The sequence below is a fragment of the Triturus cristatus genome, chromosome 10 (assembly GCF_964204655.1).
Source record: "Triturus cristatus chromosome 10, aTriCri1.1, whole genome shotgun sequence".
In the NCBI taxonomy this organism is placed as follows: Eukaryota; Metazoa; Chordata; class Amphibia; order Caudata; family Salamandridae; genus Triturus; species Triturus cristatus.
Genome location: NC_140593.1, coordinates 760,854,955 through 760,860,954, shown reverse-complemented (window position 1 = coordinate 760,860,954; position 6,000 = coordinate 760,854,955). Strand labels below are relative to the sequence as shown.

The 6,000-nt window shown below is 45.0% G+C and overlaps 1 long non-coding RNA gene across 1 annotated transcript in view; it reads right to left on the bottom strand.

The window, feature by feature from the left end:
* Positions 1-5,342: 5,342 nt before the first annotated feature.
* LOC146789966 (uncharacterized) overlaps positions 5,343-6,000 on the bottom strand; it is a 33,815-nt gene continuing 33,157 nt past the window's right edge. Inside the window, exon 4 of the long non-coding RNA XR_014969885.1 lies at positions 5,343-5,781. This is a non-coding gene — a long non-coding RNA (uncharacterized LOC146789966). The remainder of the gene's footprint in view (positions 5,782-6,000) is intronic.

Genomic DNA, 6,000 nt, shown 5'->3' with positions numbered 1-6,000 from the left:
AAATGAAGCAACATTTCATACCACACAATTACACCATTCCTGAAACAGCACAGGAGAATGATTGGTCAGAAATTGAATCAATGAATCAAGTGTGCTATCTGACCAACTTCTGGGGGAACCACCTGAGTTTGAGGACCAACTCTACTTCCCAGACTAGGTATTCCTGTGCCTGAATAGAACCTTTTCATTTTTTCTCATTGAACTTCTATCTTTGCAACAACAAAAATCGTAGCTTGTGGAAACATTTTTTTTTTAGATTTATGCTGCCCCACAATATTTTAGTCACATGTATTGCTGGATTGCAGTTGGACCAGTGTGCATTGAAGAAGCCTCCACAATTCCTTAATGACATTGGAGACAATGCCTATGCCCCTCGCATGCCTATTGCCTATCCCTTTTTACATCACTTATCACTAGCAGGTCTGTCCCAGAAGTTTGTGAATTTACAAGAGTGCCAATACCAAATTCCAATGTGTTGCCTGCATCAAGGAAGAATACCTAAAACCTAAATTACCCATGCTTGGTTTGGAAGAGGTAGCTAAAACTATTGGAATGGTGAGTGAGTGATTGTGTGAGTGATGATGATTGATAATTCAAGTGGTGACAGACAGTGAGGGAGGGTGTTGAACTGTAATGTGGGAACTTTCTTCAGATAATTGATTTGCAATGTTTAGAGCCTGATTGAGGGGCGATCATTTTTTTGCTGAAGGTGTTTGGCCTTTACAAACTTACTTAGTGAAAATTAATTATCCTATACTGCACACTCCTATGATCATTCTGTTTTTTCATCTTCTAGGATGGATGTCTGTTAGACCTGGCACCGTTGGCGTGGGTCTCCCTTCCATTTTTTGCTGTTGCCTCATGTGTTTTTGCTGGTTAAAGATGCTTTGGGCACTGTGCCACTGCTGTCCAGTGCCACAGTGCAAGTGCTCCCTATGGTAAATTGATGTATGGATTAGTGACTCCATGATTGGCTAGTTTGGTTTACTTGTCAGACCCTAGTACAGTGCACTGAGTGTGCCCAGGGCTTGTAAACCAAATGCTGCTGGTGGGCTTGCAGCGCTGGTTGTGCCACCCTCAGAAGCAGCCTGTAAGGTGTGTTTCAGGTCTGCCATTGCAGAGCCTGTGTGCTGTCTGGTACTGCCATGCTGACTGGGCAAGTGCACGCACTTGCCAGTCCCTAAACCTTCACTTTTCTGGATATTAGTCACCCCTATGGTAGGCCCAAGGGCAGGGTGCATTGTAGGTAAAAGGTAGGACATGCCCTGACGTGTGTGGCATGTCCTAATAGTGAATTACAGCCATTTTAGTTTTTCACTATTGCAAGGCTACCTGTTCCCCATAGGCCAGAATAGGCAGTTTGATTATTACATCTTATAATCCTAACTGACTCAGGGAACTAGGTAGAAATTCGAGTTTAGTATGCCTGAACTTAGAATGATAAAATACATCTTTTAGTGAAGTTGGTTTTGACATTCTGTGTTTGAAAACACCACTTTTAGAAAGTCGGTATTTTCTTGCCTAACTATCCAAGCCTGCCTCTGCTAGGTTGTGTATTTCTTGTCTGGAGTTTGAGTGACAGGGGCTGAGGGATTCCAGGAGACAGGGTGAGTCAGCACAGGGCTGAATAGAGAGATCTGCATGTAGATGGGTGGGAGGAGTTGCACCTGGGACCTGAATAGGGCTGTGCCTTCCCTCCACAATGCTGGCTCCACCTCCTGTGGTGTGTCTGATGTCCCTGGCCTGCACTGTGAAAGGAAAGAAGGAGTCTTGTCAACAAGGTGCTCCAGGACTGACCAGAACTGGTTTGGACTAGGCAAAGGCCTCGCTGACTTCAGAGAACAAAGAGAATATGACCCCAGACCCCAGAACTTTAGATCACTTTGGGAAACAAGAAGAACCTTTGCTGAGGAGAGAACCGGGAGAAACTGAGGAAGAGACTATCCCTAGCTGAGTGCTGTTTGGGGGATTGGTCTGCAGTGGTTGCCTGACTGCCAAAGGAAGGAGAAAGGACTTTGTGCTACTTTCAAATCAACTTGTAAAGGATCTCCAAGGGCTTGAGATAGAGCATGCCTCCTGCTGAAGTCTCAGGGACAACAGATTTCACCAACCAGCTCCCCAAGAGTTATTCTCAAGTGCCTACAGTTGCGTTGGGCCTTCTGAGGGACTGCATGTCGCAAGAAGCTGGAAGCGTGACTCACAAAGAAGAAGTGTGTCACCGCCGCAGCTGCTGTCGCCGCATCACTGGAGAAGGGTGTCGCCACTGCTGCTTTGCCTCGCAGAAGTGCCTCGCATCACCGGAGAAGAGTGTCGCCGTTGCATCAGACGCCGTCACATCTTAGGAGAAGCGTGTCGCCGTCGCAGCCGCTGGCGTCGTTTCCCCGAATAAGGGTGTTGCCGCTGCAGCTGCCGCATCGCATCGCTGAAGCATCTCGCATCACCGGAGAAGAGTGTTGCCGTGGCATCAGACACCGTCGCATCACTGGAGAAGCGTGTCACAGGGTCTGTCGCAGCTCAGAAGAATCGTTGAGTCGCCGCATTGGCACCGGGCGTGCACACATCATGTCACAACAAGAAGAAGACGCCATTTTTGTTTCATTGTACCGGATCTTCAGTGCACCAGGGCACTGCTGGTCGCATCACCACGGAAGCGCAGTAAGAAATCATCGCATCACCTTCCCACGCCGAGAAGAACAGGCGCATCCCCTACACATCAGTAGAGACCCGATGCATCACCGTTCTTGCGTGTAAGGAACCGATGCATCACCTTCCCTGCAACACTTTCGTTGTATAGCGATACGCATCCAAAGGTACATTGAATTTAAAGTGTCACATTTACCATCTTAAGAGAACTAAGCTATTGCTACCATTTTTAAAGTACAGTATTGTGGGGTTTTGTCTTTTGTGGTCTTGTGTTAGGCCTATATAAAAATACTTATTTTTATACTACAACTTGTGTGGTGTCCATCTGTAGTGTTGTCACTGGGTTACTGTATGTGTTCACAAATGCTATACACACTGCCTCAGCGATAATCCTGTCTGCTCGTGCGAAGCTAGCAAGGGGGTGAACAGGGGTTATTTTAGGAGTATACCCTCTTACCCTGACTAGAAGCAAGAGTTCCTATTTGGTCCAAGGTACCTACCTTTGCCAACTAGAGACCCTCAGTTCTAACAATGCCCCAGACAACCGTTTGATTTACAAGACTGCCAAATTTTCAATCTGTTGCTTGCAGCAAAGGGGAGATAGTGTACCTTCCACCGTGCTTAGATTGGAACAGGTAACCATTACATCAATGAGAGATCTGATTATCGAGTGATTGTGAGTGATGATTGATGATTCATGTGGTAGCAGACAGTGAGGGAGGGTGTTGAACTGTGATGTGGTAACTTGCCTGAGATGATTGATTTGCAATGTTTGAGGCCTGAGTGACGGGCGATAATTGTTTCCCTGGAGGTGATTGGGCCTTTCACACTTAGCCAGATTTACTTGCAGGGCCCTCTCCTTTTTTCTGGTTTTCCAGAGAACAGAACAGTCACCTTAGTTGACAAACAAAAGCCTGTGCAAAATACTGTTTCTCTATATGTTCTTCAACAGCAGTGCACGACACGTCTATTTTGCTTGTGTCATGACTGGTCTGGGATGAAGTTACTGAGAGTTAGGAGGAGAAGGATGGAAGATCTCAGGATGGGAGCCGCAGAACTACCTCATCAACAGCTAGAAGCAAGAAGTTATTGACTTCAAAGGTAAACCATGAGTCTGACACCAAGTACTCAGCTATGTATAATGAAGAGAAGTGAGTGTGTGTTTTGCCCTAGTGTCAAAGTGAAACTCTGAGTCCCCCTCTTCTGTTTTTTGCTCTGCCTCAGAGTCATCTTAATATACTCCTCATGAAGCTTACCTTCCTTCTGTCCTTCTCCTTGACTCTAAAATACAGTTTCTGTTTTACAATCTGCAGGCCTTCTAGTCTCCTGCACAAAACAAAAGGTGCAAGCTGAGCTCAACACACCTACTTACTTACCGGACCACTCCAGATAAGCACCCAAGAGTGATGGACATTCCCGAGAAGAATGCAGATGTATCACCTAGTTTTGCAATATTGTATCATTTTTCTTTTAACAATCATATTTGGAGAACTGGCTGTGTGGGTTCACTCCCAACCTAGAAGACAGAACATTAGATATCTGATAACTTGGGTCTCTGGGGCAATTCATTTAACTGTACTGTTTCATACTCATTCCTTTGTTTCTTTCCACAACAGATTAATGACATATGATGTGCTGCTCATTGCCCAGATGAATGTTGTCCTTGTGTAGTGTTAGTCTTTGTCAAACTTTTCCCCAAATGCCCTTTTCCATCCATTCATCAAACTCCTAACACGTTTCCCCTGGGCTGTGTGATTTATTGAGGTGTGGCTTAATTTACACTATCAATGTATCACACACTTAGTGGGGCAAATGTGGTGAAAGCAACACCAACACACTGCAGGATCTGATAACCAATAGCCCGCACTTGCCCCATTTACCCACCCGCATATAAAAAGTGATCCCTATTTTAGATATAGAATGAAGAACATCAGTCGTCAGCATCATAATTCAGGGCTTGTGGTGCGTAACTGTAAACGCCAACCTAAGCTTGTCCACTCCAGACTTTGAGTCCATTTTTTATGACTCAAGGATTTCATAAGTTACTAGTAGCTCCCCATTGCTCAGATATTACTACTATTACTATCGCTATTTTTTATTATTTTATCACTATCAGAAATGTTTGTTGTGTCATCATGCAGCATTCTGGTGTCAATTCTTTGTAAAGCTTTGATATAACCCACAAACTCAGTGTTTTTATTCCCATTTAGTTGCCTTCAATGGATAATTCTTCCAATTAATCCTACAGTTGGAGCTCACCTGGGTGGAAGTGGGACCTCGCTTGTGAAGTTGTAATGCCTTCCCTGTTATTGCTTCATCTATATTCAGGTAAGACAACTATGGAGTGAAGTAAAATAGTTAAATTAGTAAGTGACTAACTGCTATTACAAATAAATCATTTATCTTGGTTGTTGTAGACAATATAGGTCATGACAGCATCACCCCTAATGGTGAAAATAGAGAGGTATAACTCTACAACTAAGCGGTGCACTTTCTCCTACAAGCACATGAACAGGTTGCGTAAAAACTGAAGGCCGCATTGCAAAGTAAAAGTAAAACAAACTACTTAAGGCAGAAATTTTGATAAAATATAGTTTCCCCTTTATTTTTTACAAAGAAACCCACCCTCTCCGCCCACACAACAACATGCCCACCCCTCTCCCCAAATAAACTGACCCAAGCCCCAATGTCCCAAAATCTGAAAATGTCCAAAGAAACCCGGTCCCAACTACCTTCCCACCATCTCTACCCAGTCACAACAAGTCCCTCCCACGAACATTTTTTTAAATGGGCTAAAAGAGGGCATTCTAGATTTTGGTCCGGAGCTGGTCCAGGCTCTGCTCCATCTATGGTGTCAAGCCGCTGCAGGATGCACTGCAGCAATAGCCTGCTGTTGTCAGTGTGAAAGGGGGTGGCAGCAGTAGATGTCATCTGGTGGCGGCAATGGGATGGCCGAGGCTGGAGGCTGATGAGAACCGGCTGCACTGGGGCCTAGCTGAAAGGCATTTATTTCCTCCCCCTCCTCTTCCTGGACCACCAGCAGCTGGCATTCTTGCTGGATACGCTCCAGCCTCTGCCGCTACAGATGGGCAGCTATCTCCTGCCTGTTGGGTCCTATGGGTGGAGCAGCTGGAGTAGCTATATATTGAGAAAAACAAAAAGAAAAACGACACATTGTAAATAATACTCTTTGCAAACAATTGTGCTTAAATGTGTGGGTGGCATACTAGCAGTACATTGCTGGTCCCCTAGGGCCATTGGAATTTGATGAGAGTATGATACGGAGAGTCAAGAGGACAATTTTGTTTTACCCACACATGCCTTACAGGAAAAGCACTGACTGTGTGGCCAAAAAGT